The 14,021-nt window shown below is 39.4% G+C and overlaps 1 protein-coding gene across 6 annotated transcripts in view; it reads right to left on the reverse strand.

The window, feature by feature from the left end:
* Positions 1-14,021, reverse strand: part of Zfp995 (zinc finger protein 995) — a 31,179-nt gene that overhangs the window by 9,297 nt on the left and 7,861 nt on the right. The gene's annotated exons all lie outside the window — the stretch shown is intronic.

Raw genomic sequence — 14,021 nt, forward strand, 5'->3', positions numbered from 1 at the left:
AGATTGATATAAAAGGGGTGTATCAGTCCCTAAGGCAATCAGAAATATATCATTTATGGTAGCCCTAGGTGACTCCTGTGAAAGAGTCTATGCCCCAAGGCATCATGGCCCTCAGGTTGAGAACTGTTCTAGGTAATGCCAAGGCAGAATCATCAATCAAGATGCAGGTATGGCAGAAACTCTCTGAGGGCTGCTACTCATAAGAGGATATGCATGAAGATAAAGTGAATCATTTCCATAGTACACGCAGATTTATAAAGTACTCATTCTATATCATCTTTTGCCTGAGTATATTTTATTCCATATCTTATTTAATCTTCATGGCTCCATGGGAAAACATAATTTTCAGAAAAATAATACCCATTATGATAGTGCAATTTTAAAATGAAACAGAATTTAGTATTTTTTCTATTTTTATGTTTCATAGCTTTTAGCAAGGCTTTGCAGTATTTTTTCAGCATCTACCTTTTTTTTTAACTTTACCCAATATTTATTTTTTATTTACTTTTAAGGCATTTTTTATTAGATTTTTCTTTCTTTACATTTCAAATGCTATCTCCAAAGCCCCTATACCCTCCCCTGAACCCTTTTCCCCAAACCACCCACTCCTGCTTCCTGGCCCTGGCATTCCCCTGTACTGGGGCATATAATCTTTACAATACCATGGGCCTGTCCTCCCACTGATGGCCGACTAGGCCATCCTCTGCTACATATACAACTAGAGACACAGTTCTGGGGGAACTGGTTAGTTCATATTGTTGTTCCTCCTATAGGGTTGCCGACCCCTTTAACTACTTGGGTACTGTCTCTAGCTCCTTCATTAGAGGCCCTGGGTTCTACCCAATAGGTGACTGTGAGCATCTAGTCAGAATAATTATGACTAATACTTTTCTGTATTCTAAAACCAAATCAGCTCAACACAGACAACATAAAATATTGGCTAAAATATATACTTTTAGAATAACTACAAAATAGGGAATATCATGAACTTCAAATTATTTCTAAGTAGAAAAATAAATAGATTATGTGAGTGTAAATTTAGAGAGATAATATTTATTTCATGAAATATTACTATATTTTTATATTAGTGTCAAAGAAAGATTCAGTGTGAGATTATCAAGACAGTGTCTAAGCTTATATAGCAAGAGTGTAAAATTTTTTATTAAGAATAAACACATTGAGCCGGGAGTGGTGGCACATGCCTTTAATCCCAGTACTTGGAGGAAGAGGCAGGTGGATTTCTGAGTTCCAGGCCAGCCTGGTCAACAGAGTGAGTTCCAGGCCAGGGCTACGCAGAGAAACCCTATGTTGAAAAAACAAAAACAAAAACAAAAACAAAAACAAAACAAAACAACAACAACAACAACAAAAACAGATGAACAATTACAAAGCAAAAAATTATAGAGTAGTTGCAAGGATTTACATTAACAAACAGATTCTCTATAATGGATACAGAAAGGGAACAAGTTGATTTCATACCAACAATGTAAGACCGTTACAAGATCCACAACACAAACAATTCAAAGCACAAAATATGTACACCAGTGAGGGAAGACACACCACCCTGTCAACATATCCATAAAATGTCTGGGGCAAAATGTTACACTGGTTCACTATGAAAGCACTAATGAATATGAGGACAGAAGGAATATACCTCAGCATAATCAAGATATAGTCAACATTCTAACTCATCATTACATAATTTGAACACAGCCTCCATCATTCCACTGTATTCAGAAGAAAGGAAGGAACATGCAATGGCTTCACACTAACTCATAACAGTGTATCAGTGCTTACAAAGAGCAAGTAACACTTAGAACATTTTCCATGAACCAAAAAAGAAAACAAGGATGCATTTTTCCCAAATTACATAATTTATGAAACACGATTATTCAATTCAAAAACTGTAAACATTTCACAAGAAAGCTCCAATCTGATAAATACTCTTAATAAGCTATATAAAACTACAAGAAAATATCACTTGGTTTTATACATTGCCGGAGAATATGCTGAAAAATCAGCAGACCACTCATTGTGGTGTAGAATTCAAATTGCTAACAGGGCCTTGTAAGCTACTGGGCAAACAACTCATCAGGTGCTGTCCTCAGATACTGAATGCTAGTGCTGCAAAACAAACATGTCCAGCAAAGTAGGCTCAACAGCATAATAGTCCCAAGACAACTTTTAAGTAAGAGAAGACTTTCTGGTTTGGTCTGAGGTCAGCCACAAAGGAAATATATAGCTGGTACTAGAAACCAGCCAAAAGGTAATGTCTGGAAAGATCACAGGCCCAAGACAGAACCTATCCCTGATATATATATATATATATATATATAAACAAATACTGGAATTGCCTTGAAATGATTCTACTTACACCATAGCTTGGTGCTACATGAAAGCCTAAAAAAATCATAAAAACATAGTTTGCAACAAAAAAATTGTCATTTCAGAGACTACTGAGTATAATGAATGAGGTGGAGGGAGGGCCAAGGTGGTAAAAGCTGGAGGAAGGGTTATGGAAATCCATACTGTCATATACAGCACAGTTGGAATTATGGATACATGACAGCCTTGCTACCAATACAAAACCTGCTTCAAAACATACATTAAACATGAGTGGGACGAATAGGATGAAAATGTAACAAGGGATGGGAAAGGTGATTAAGATAGTGTCTTGCCCAGAGGCACTATGTGGCACTGTTGGGACTTTTTACAAATCTATGAGACACATGCCCACGTCCTCCTCTGTTCAGAACCATGGAGCTGCCTAGGTCCCACACACACTGGAGTGAGTGTGACAGTGAGAATTTCACTCAATGTGTTTGGTTTCAATGCACTTTGCATATGAACAACATGGAAGAGTTTGCTGGGTAGGACACAATTAAAACAGAACCCTTAATCCAACATATTGTACTAATGCAGATGCATTTTCCTGCATTCATTGTCTAAGAAAGTTCATGGACACTCTGGTGTAGAATTCAAATTGCTAACAGGGCTCTGTAAGCTACTGGGCAAACAACTCATCAGGTGCTGTCCTCAGATGCTGAATGCTAGCTAGTGCTGCAAAACAAACATGTCCAGTAAAGTAGGCTCACCAGTATAACAGTCCCAAGACAACTTTTAAGTAACAGAAGACTTTCTGATTTGTTAAATTACCCTAAAATTAGGATGGATCCTAATAAAACTTACTGCTACCTATCTACATCATCTATATGATAAAGCTTTGCCACATTACAATCGACATGAGATATTCGCCACTCTGGAGTCCATGTACAAAACAACTTTATTTATCACACACAGGGACCACTCTTAACTCTTCCAATGCTGACATGAGGGGGTCTGACAGCAATCCTGTTCCATATCCAGGCTCCATATTTAGTCCCACAAGAGGAGTGACAACTCTATGTTCCTTCCTTTACTGTTATCTTGACAGTTTACAATACCTCCAGATTTTATGTTGCTTCTTTTTTTAAATAAGGTTTATTATTTTAATTTGATTGGGGGAGTATTTTTTCCTCCTCGTTGGTCTGTGAACTTCATGCACACACAGCTTCCAGCAGGCAGAAGAGTGATGGAGTCTGAATTCTGAATAGATATAAAGTTTCCAGGTAAACACAGGGAACAGAACCTGGAAACTGGAAGAACAAGCACTCTTAACAGCGGAGCCACGTCATCTGCTCTTAATTATTCCTTAATTACCTGCTGTAGAGACTTAAATCAAAGAACAGTGAGATAGAATTCATGGAGCTCCAAGGACAATTTCTTACAGTGCCAGGGTGAGTGCCAGCTCAGGAAAGACAATCACACAGAAGTGATGTGACAGAGACACATTAAAAAGTTTGGCAGCTTCAAGTTTCTCTCCATTTAGTCTGATGTTGGCTATTGCTTTGCTGTATATTGCTTTTATTATTTTTAGGAATGGGCCTTGAATTACTGAGATTTCCAAGAAGTTTAATGTGAATGGTGTGTTGCATTTTGTTAAATGCTTTTTCAGCATCTAATGAGATGATCATGTGGTTTTTTTATTCCTTTGAGTTTGTTTAGCAAAAAGTTAAGGAGTTTATCCTTCAGATGTGATATCATTTACAAGCTAAAAGGATCCAATAAGGAACTGACCAACCATGGTCAGACATATAACATTTTTTAATTACATACACTTAGTTAAATTTAAAAAAATAGATGAAAGGGGTAGAATTGACTTTGTTTCTGCAGTTGCCTTCTGCATTATCTGTTCAAAAACTGTTAACCGAATTAGGAGAGGGTTCAGAGTTACAGGATCTGACAGGTACCCTATTGATATCAGGTTTCTTGATGCTGTCTATGCACCCCCTGCACCCACCCACACACATTAGAGTTAAAGTCTGAACATTCACTCACCCTTCCAATCACAGATGTGAAATTCTTTCTCCTGTTTAATGCATTTGTCTCCACATTTGCTCAATATCAACCTACATTTTTCTTTTACAAGAAACATAATGAAATGACAGATGCTGATGTACGATATCTGACAGTCAAGAACATGTGACAGCTCGTATGTGAGCAGTACTCATCATAGTTGGCTCATATTTTGTGATTCATTCTGAAATCAATCTTCTGTCTGGAATCTCCATGTTACACATCTTTAATAATAAACAACATTCTCAATTAATGTGCATGAAGAATCTCATTTCTGATAGTCAATGTCTGCACTCAAGGTTCTCTAGTAATTTATCTTTCAGGAAAAGCAACAGAAAAAGCTGAGGAACATAGAGTCAGTAGGGATCAAACTTCCTGCATTCACCTAGCAAGTCAGTGTACAGATTCTTCAATAAGGAAACAGCAAAGAATTCACATAAGTTTCAACTATCACAGGCGGTTTTGTATGAAATAATGTCTTCCTGTACATTCCTGAACTGATAAATACTCAGTGATCAGCATATACTTAACAGTAACAGCATATCAAAACAAATTACAGACATGACATGACACAAGGGTAGCATGTTCTCTTCCAAACACGGAAACACTGACAAGGTTTCTGATTTGTAAAGATTCAAAGCAATGTGTTTATGAACAAGGTAAACCTGACTACACGTAGAATTTTGAGAAAGCACATACCATTCAAGACCTTCAAAATATTAAACCAAGATTTCAAAATCAAAATTATTTCAGTTGAAACCATTAAGAAACAACAGGAGAAATCAATGGTAAGATAAGACAGTTTCCCATTCTGTAGATATACTAAACAATCCTTATCAAGGTCCTGCTAGCATTGTATCAGTAAAAGGGAAACTGACCACAAAAGAAAATATTGAAGCCTTCAAAGTTAAAAGATCAGGAAAGAAACCTTGAGGCAATAATGCTTAAATGAAGGTAATTAAATTTAGATATTATTGATATGTACACCAAAAAAGTGATACTAATGGAATAAGGATATCATCATACACATGCAGTCAAATAAAGTGTATTTTCTGTTAGTATTAATTATTACACAGAAAGTCAGTAATGTGTGCAATAGGCTAATCATGAGATGATTCACAGTAGAATATTCCAAAACCATTTCTATATAAACTGAATGGGGCAAAAACAATTTCATTTCACATTTGATCTCACTGCTTTAAAAATTGTTTACAATGTTTTTATTCTAGATTATGAGTAAGAGTGTTTTGCACCATGTATGTATGAGATCTGTGTTTGTACATGGTGGCTGATGAGGTCCAAAGAAGGCATCAGATCTCTCGGAACGGAAAGCAAAAATTGTTTGCGGACATAAAGGGGATGCTGAGAACTATACCCATGGCTCTATGAGATGAGGAAGTGCTGGTCACTACTGAGACATCTCTGCAGTGCTCCTCCCGTCCCATTTCCACTGTCACTTGAGCTCCCCACTGATTCTACCACAATTCCTCCAAAATATCCATGATCCCTTTGCTACAGTCTTTCTCTATACCTTATAGGAGTCTTTGTTCTGCTTCACAGTGGGTACAAGTTTGGCTAATCAGTTAGATCAACATATAAGAAAAACATTCTCCATCTGGTTTTCTAACATGTTACAGTGCCAGGAGACAAAGAGGATTCTATAAATGATTCTCCAACTGTGCTGTAGTGTATAAATACTGAAAATGCTCTGCAAGGATCTTGGAAACAGGAAATGACACATAGACCATGGAGGGGTGCTATTGATTTGCTTGCTTTACATGGTTTGTATCACTACATCACCTGAGCTGTCTCCACTGCTCACAACACTGTATCTAGTGTGCTCACATCACTGCTTTATCTACATGGCAGATCATAACCATGCACAATGTGATCTGATGCCCTCTTCTGGCAGGCATGTGTGCAGGTGTACACGCAGAGAGAGTGGTCATATACATAAAATAAACCTTTTTTATACTGTAAAAATAAAAATAGAATTTAAACAGATATTTCGAGGGTTATATAGAAATTAATGAAATTGACTCAAATATAATACAACCATATAGTTCAATATAACAGACATGTCTCTCTGCAGAGATTAGGTACTGACAAAGCAATACTCACCTACTTGAAACTAAAAGAGTGCCAGGCAGTGGTGGCACATGCCTTTAATTCCAGCACTTGAGAGGAAGAAGCAGGCGGATTTCTGAGTTCCAGGTCAGCCTGGTCTAAGCAGTGAGTTCCAGGACAGCCAGGGCTACACAAAGAAACCCTATCTCAAAACAAAAAACAAACAACAACAACAACAAAAACAAAAACAAAAGAAAGAAACTAAAAGAGTGATTCTCTGTATTAGAACTAGAGCTAAGAAGGGGACCTGGTAGAGAAGGTGGACAGTGTGGGAAGGGGAGTGCGAGGGAGAGGGAATCCTGATCTGATATTGGATGAGAGAAAAGACATGAAGCCATCCATGACAGCCAGCAAAAAGAATGTAAACAGGCATCCTCAGGAAATACAAGGTTGAGGGGATACCCCAGAATGTACCAGAGGCCTGGGAAGTGAGAGACTCCCAGGACTCAAAGGGATGGACTTTAGATGAAACACCCAACAGTAGGGAGAGGGAACTAGAGCACACCCCTACCAGGAAAAGAGGACATCAAGGGAGGGATGGAGTGGCCAACCCACAGTCACAACTCTGACCCATAATTCTTCCTGTCTGAAAGAATTACAGAAATGGAAAGGGAGAGGAGCCCAAGGAAAGAAGGTCTAGCAACAGGCCCAAAGTGGGGTCCAGCTCATGGGGAAGTCCCAAGGCCTGACACTATTACTGAGGCTTCAGAATGCTCACAAAAAGGGACCTATCATGACTGCCCTCCGAAAGACCCAACAATCAGCAGAAAGAATCAAATACAGATATTTTCACCCAACCAATGGAGAGAGAAGCAGCTGTCTCCTGTTGTTGAATTAGAGAAGGCAGAAAAAAGCTGAGGAGAAGGGCAATCCTCTAGAAGGAACAGCAGTCTCAATTAATCTGGACCTCTGAGATCTCTCAAACACTGGGCCACCAAACAGACACCATACACCAGCTGATATGAGGCCCCCAACACACACACACACACACACACACACACACACACACACACACACACAGTAGAGGACTTCTGGGTCTCTGTTCATTCAGAGATGATGCACCTAACCCTCAAGAGACTGGAGGCCCCAGAAAGTTAAGAGGTCAGGAGGGGTGTGGGGTGGGAGGAGGAGGTGTGGGATGTGGAGCAGACAGAGGGTGGGTGGGTGGGGGACGGGGGATAGAATTTGGAATGTAAAAAAAATAAATAAATAAAATTTAATAAAATGGGACACTGCAATGTTTGACAATGACATCAGTGTTACTATATGCAGGGCTGAGGAAGGTCTTACACAAGTGAATCAGAATTGAAGAGCTCCTAGAAATAAGTGAATAAGTCAACCTCTTACATTATAAAACTAGAACCCGCATCAAGCAAGGGCACAGACTGAACCAGGAAGGGTTTTCTCTAATGGTATCTGACAGATTAGCACAGAATTCTCCTTTCTTTAGACAAAGCTTATCCTAAACAAAAAAGCAGAATATTGCCATAAACACAAAAAAGAGGAACATTAGAAAGTCACCAAACAAAGCTGGTGTTACCTGGACACACAAAGCAGATGAGCCCAAACAAACATATGGAGAGAAAAATCTCAAACCAGTTGCCATGATTTACAGACACAGAGGCTGTTCTAAATTACACTGAAATAGAAGGAAAGCTGAGGAGCAGGTGAGGGAGCCATCTTGGGTCCCAGATCCCTCAGACTAGTCTGCATAGATGAGAGTGCAGACTACAGAAGCAACACAGCTTCTGGGACAGACCCCCATTTCGGGCTCCAGACATCCGGGCACCTTCCCTGCCAGAGGAGAGGTGTCCGCCCGGGAGGTCTCTTTCGGAGCAGGTAAGGGAGCCATCTTGGGTCCAGGATCCCTCAGAGACTAGTCTGTGCAGGTGAGAGTGCAGACTACAGAAGCAACACAGCTTCTGGGACAGGCAGAAGTGACACAGCTACTGGGACAGATTCCATTTCGGGCTCCAGACATCCTGGCACGTTCTTGGCCAGAGGAGAGGTGTCTGCCCCAAATGGTTCTGACCACCAGAGGAGGTGAGAGAGCCATCTTGTGTCCCATGTCCTTCCGAGACCAGTCTGTGCAGGTGACCTTGCAGTCTGCAGAGACAACACATATGGGACAGACCCTGTTTCAGGCCATCATCTTCAGCCAGGAGGCAGGTCTCAATGACAGATATCTGTGCATCTTCCCTGCAAGAGGAAAGCTTGCCTGCAATGAGTACTCTGACACTGAGACTCAGGAGAGAACTAGATTCCCAGGTCTGCTGACAGAGGCTAACAGAATCACAGGAAGAACAAGCTCTAGCCAGAGACAACTATAACAACTAACTCCAGAGATTACCAGATGGCGAAAGGCAAAGGTAAGAAACTTACTAACAGAAACCAAAACCACTGACTATCATCAGAACCCAGCACTCCCATCTCAGCCAATCCTGGATACCCTAACACACCTGAAAAGCAAGACTCAGATTTAAAACCATATCTCATGATGCTGGTAGAGGACATCAAAAAGGACTTTAATGACTCACTTAAAGAAATACAGGAGAACACTGCTAAAGAAGTAGAAGTTCTTAAAGAAATACAGGAAAACACAACCAAACAGGTGATGGAATTGAACAAAACCATCCAAGACCTAAAACAGGAAGTAGAAACAATGAAGAAAACCCAAAATGCGACAACGCTGGAGATAGAAACCCTAGGAAAGAAATCTGGAACCATAGATGCGAGTATCAGCAACAGAATACAAGAGATGGAAGAGAGAATCTCAGGTGCAGAAGATTCCATAGAGAACATGGGCACAACAATCAAAGAAAATGCAAAATGCAAAAAGATCCTAACTCAAAACATCCAGGAAACCCAGGACACAATGAGAAGACCAAACCTACGGATAATAGGAGTAGATGAGAATGAAGATTTTCAACTTAAAGGACCAGCAAATATCTTCAACAAAATTATAGAAGAAAACTTCCCAAATCTAAAGAAAGAGATGCCCATGAACATACAAGAAGCCTACAGAACTCCAAATAGACTGGATCAGAAAAGAAATTCCTCCTGACTCATAATAATCAGAACAACAAAGGCACGAAATAAAGATAGAATATTAAAAGCAGTAAGGGAAAAAGGTCCAGTAACATATAAAGGCAGGCCTATTAGAATTACACCAGTCTTCCCCCCTTTGAGACTATGAAAGCCAGAATATCCTGGACAGATGTTATGCAGACTCTAAGAGAACACAAATGCCAGCCCAGGCTACTATACCCAGCAAAACGCTCAATTACCGTACATGGAGAAACCAAAGTATTCCATGACAGAACCAAATTCACACAATATCTTTCCAGGAATCCAGCCCTTCAAAGGATAATAAAGGAAGAACACCAACACAAGGATGGAAACTACACCCTAGAAAAAAAGCAAGAAAGTAATCCTTCAACAAAACTAAAGGAAGAAAGCCACAAGAGAGGAATCCTAACTTTAACAACAAAAATAACAGGAAGCAACAATTACTTTTCTTTAATTTCTCTAAACATCAATGGACTCAATTCCTCAATAAAAAGACATAAACTAATAGACTGGAGACACAAACAGGACCCAACGTTTTGTTGCTTACAGGAAACCCACCCCAGGGAAAAGGATAGACACTACCTGAGAAGGAAAGGCTAGAAAACAATTTTCCAAGCAAATGGTCCCAAGAAACAAGCTGGAATAGCCATTCTAATATCGAATAAAATTGACTTCCAACCCAAAGTTATCAAAATAGACAAGGAGGTGCACTTCATACTCATCTAAGGTAAAATCTACCAAGATGAACTGTCAATTCTGAATATCTATGCTCCAAATACAAGGGCAGCCACATTCATTAAAGAAATTTTAGTAAAGTTCAAAGCACACATTGCACCTCATATAATAATAGTGGGATACTTCAACACCCCACTCTCACCAATGGACAGATCCTGGAAACAGAAACTAAACAGAGATACATGGATACTAACAGAAGTTATGAAAGAAATGTATTTAACAGTGATCTACAGAACATATTACCCTAAAACAAAAGGATATACCTTCTTCTCAGCAAAACCGGCCATATAATCAGTCACAAAACAGACCTCAACAGATACAAAAATATTGAAATTATCCCATGCATCCTATCAGATCACCATGGACTAAGGCTGATCTACAATAACAGCACAAATAATAGAAAGCCAACATTCACGTGGAAACTGAACAAACTCCAAAGATACCTTGGTCAAGGAAGAAATAAAGAAAGAAATTAAAGACTTTTTAGAGTTTAATGAAAATGAAGCCACAACATACCCAAACTTATGGGACACAATGAAGGCACTCCTAAGAGGAAAACTCACAGCCCTGAGTGCCTCCAAAAAGAAACTAGAGAGAGCATACACTAACAGTCTGACAGCATTCCTAGAAGCTCTAGAACAAAAGAAAGAAAATTCACCCAGGAGGAGTAGATGGCAGGAAATAATCAAACTTAGGGCTGAAATCAACCAAGTGGAAACAAAAAGAACTATTCAAAGAATCAACCAAACGAGGAGCTGGTTCTTTGAGAAAATCAATAAGATACATAAACCCTTAGCTAGACTGACTAGAGGGCACAGGGACAGTATCCTAATTAACAAAATCAGAAATGAAAAAGGAGACATAACAAGAGAACCTGAGGAAATCCAAAACATTATCAGATCTTACTACAAAAGGCTATACTCAAAAAAATGGAAAACCTGGATGAAATGGACAACTTCCTAGACAGATACCAGGTACCAAAGTTAAATCAGGATCAGATTAAATCTTAACAATCACTTTTCCACTAAAGAAATAGAAGCAGTCATTAATAGTCTCCCAACCAAAAAAAGCCCAGGACCAGATGGATTTAGTGAAGAGTTCTATCAGACCTTCAAAGAAGACCTAATTCCAACTCCCCTCAAACTATTCCACAAAATAGAAACAGAAGGTACTCTACCCAATTCATTATATTAAGCAACAATTACTCTGATACCTAAACCACACAAAGATCCAACAAAGAAAGAGACTTCAGACCAATTTCCCTTATGAATATCGATGCAAAAATACTCAATAAAATCCTCGAAAACCAAATGCAAGAACACATCAAAACGATCATCCATCATGACCAAGTAGGCTTCATTCTAAGGATGCAGGGATGGTTTAATATATGGAAATCCATCAACGTAATCCACTATATAAACAAACTTAAAGATTTTGCTGAAAGGACCCTGATATAGCTGTCTCTTGTGAGACTATGCCGGGGCCTAGCAAACACAGAAGTGGATGCTCACAGTCAGCTATTGGATGGATCACAGGGCCCCCAATGGAGGAGCTAGAGAAAGTACCCAAGGAGCTAAAGGGATCTGCAACCCTATAGGTGGAACAACAATATGAACTAACCAGTAGCTCCGGAGCTCGTGTCTCTAGCTGCATATGTAGCAGAAGATGGCCTAGTCAGCCATCAGTGGAGAGTCCCATTGATCATGCAAACTTTGTATGCCTCATTACAGGGGAACGCCAGGGCCAAGAAGTGGGAGTGGGTGGGTAGGGGAGTGGGGGGGAAGGGTATGGGGGACTTTTGGGATAACATTGGAAATGCAAGTGAGGAAAATACCTAATTAAGGAAAAAAAAGAAATTAGGGAAACAACACCCTTCTCAATAGTCACAAATAATATAAAATTCCTCGGTGTGACTCTAACTAAGGAAGTGAAAGGCCTGTATGATAAGAACTTCAAGTCTCTGAAGAAAGAAATTGAAGAAGATCTCAGAAGATGGAAAGATCTCCCATGCTCATGGATTGGCAGGATTAATATAGTAAAAATGGCTATCCTGCTGAAAGCAATCTACAGAGTCAATGCAATCCCCATTAAAATTCCAGTTCAATTCTTCACTGAGATAGAAAGGGCAATTTGCAAATTTTTCTGGAAAAATAAAAAACCTAGGGTAGCAAAAACTATTCTCAATGACAAAAGAACCTCTGGTAGAATCACCATGCCTGACATCAATCTGTACTACAGAGCAATTGTGGTAAAAAACTGCATGGTACTGATACAATGACAGACAGGTAGATCAATGGAATAGAAGTGAAGACCTAGAAATGAATCCACACTTCCTATGGTCACTTGATTTTCGACAAGGGAGCTAAAACCATCCAGTGGAAAAAAGACAGCATTTTCAACAAATGGTGCTGGCACAACTGGCAGTTATCATGTAGAAGAATGGGAATTGATCCATTCTTATCTCCTTGTACAAAGCTAAATTCTAAGTGGATCAAAGACCTCCACATTAAAACCAGAGACACTGTAATTAATAGAGGAGAAAGTGGGGAAAATCTTCGAATATATGGGCAGAAGGGGAAAATTCCTAAACAGAACAGCAATGCCTTGTGCTGTAAGATCAAAAATTGAAAAATGGGACCTCATAAAATTGCAAAGCTTCTGTAAGGCAAAAGACACAGTCAATAAGACAAAAGGTCACCAACAGATTGGGAAAGGATTTTTACGAACCCTAAATATGAAAAGGGACTAATATCCAATATATACAAAGAGCTCAAGAAGCTGAACTCCAGAAATTCAAATAACCCCATTAAAAATGGGGTACAGAGATAAACAAAGAATTCTCAACTGAGTAATATCGAATGGCTGAGAAGCATCTGAAAAAATGTTCAACATCCTTTATCATCAGGGAAATACAAACCAAAACAACCCTGAGATTCCACCTCACACCAGTCAGAATGGCTAAGATTCAAAATTTAGGTGACAGCAGATGCTGGTGAGGATGTGGAGAAAGAGGAACACTCCTCCACTGCTGGTAGGATTGCAAGCTTGTATAACTACTCTGGAAGTCAGTCTGGAGGTTCCTCAGAAAATTGGAGATAATACTACCGGAAGATCCAGCAATACCTCTCCTGGGCATATACCCCGAAGAAGTTCCAATTGTTAATAAGAATACATGCTCCACTATGTTCATAGCAGCCTTATTTATAATAGTCAGAAGCTGGAAAGAACCCAGATGTCCCTTCACAGAAGAATGGACACATTTTTGGTACATTTACACAATGGAGTACTACTCAGCTATTAAAAACAATGAATTCATGAAATTCTTGGGCAAATGCATGTATCTGGAGGATATCATCCTTAGTGAGGTAACCCAATCACAAAAGAAGTCAGTAGATATGCACTCACTGATAAGTGGATATTAGCCCAGAAACATAGAATACCCAAGATACAATTTGCAAAACACAAGAAAATCAAGAAGAGGGAAAACCAAAAGGTGGATACTTCATTCCTCCTTAGAATAGGGAACAAAATATCCATGAAAGGAGTTACAGAGACAAAGTTTGGAGCTAAGATGAAAGGATGGACTATCCAGAGACTACCCTACCCGGGAATCCATCCCATAATCAGCCACCAAACCCAGACACTATTGCATATGCCAGCAAGATTTTGATGAAGGGACCCTGGTATAGCTGTCT

The sequence above is a fragment of the Mus musculus genome, chromosome 17 (genome assembly GCF_000001635.26).
Source record: "Mus musculus strain C57BL/6J chromosome 17, GRCm38.p6 C57BL/6J".
Taxonomy (NCBI): Eukaryota; Metazoa; Chordata; class Mammalia; order Rodentia; family Muridae; genus Mus; species Mus musculus.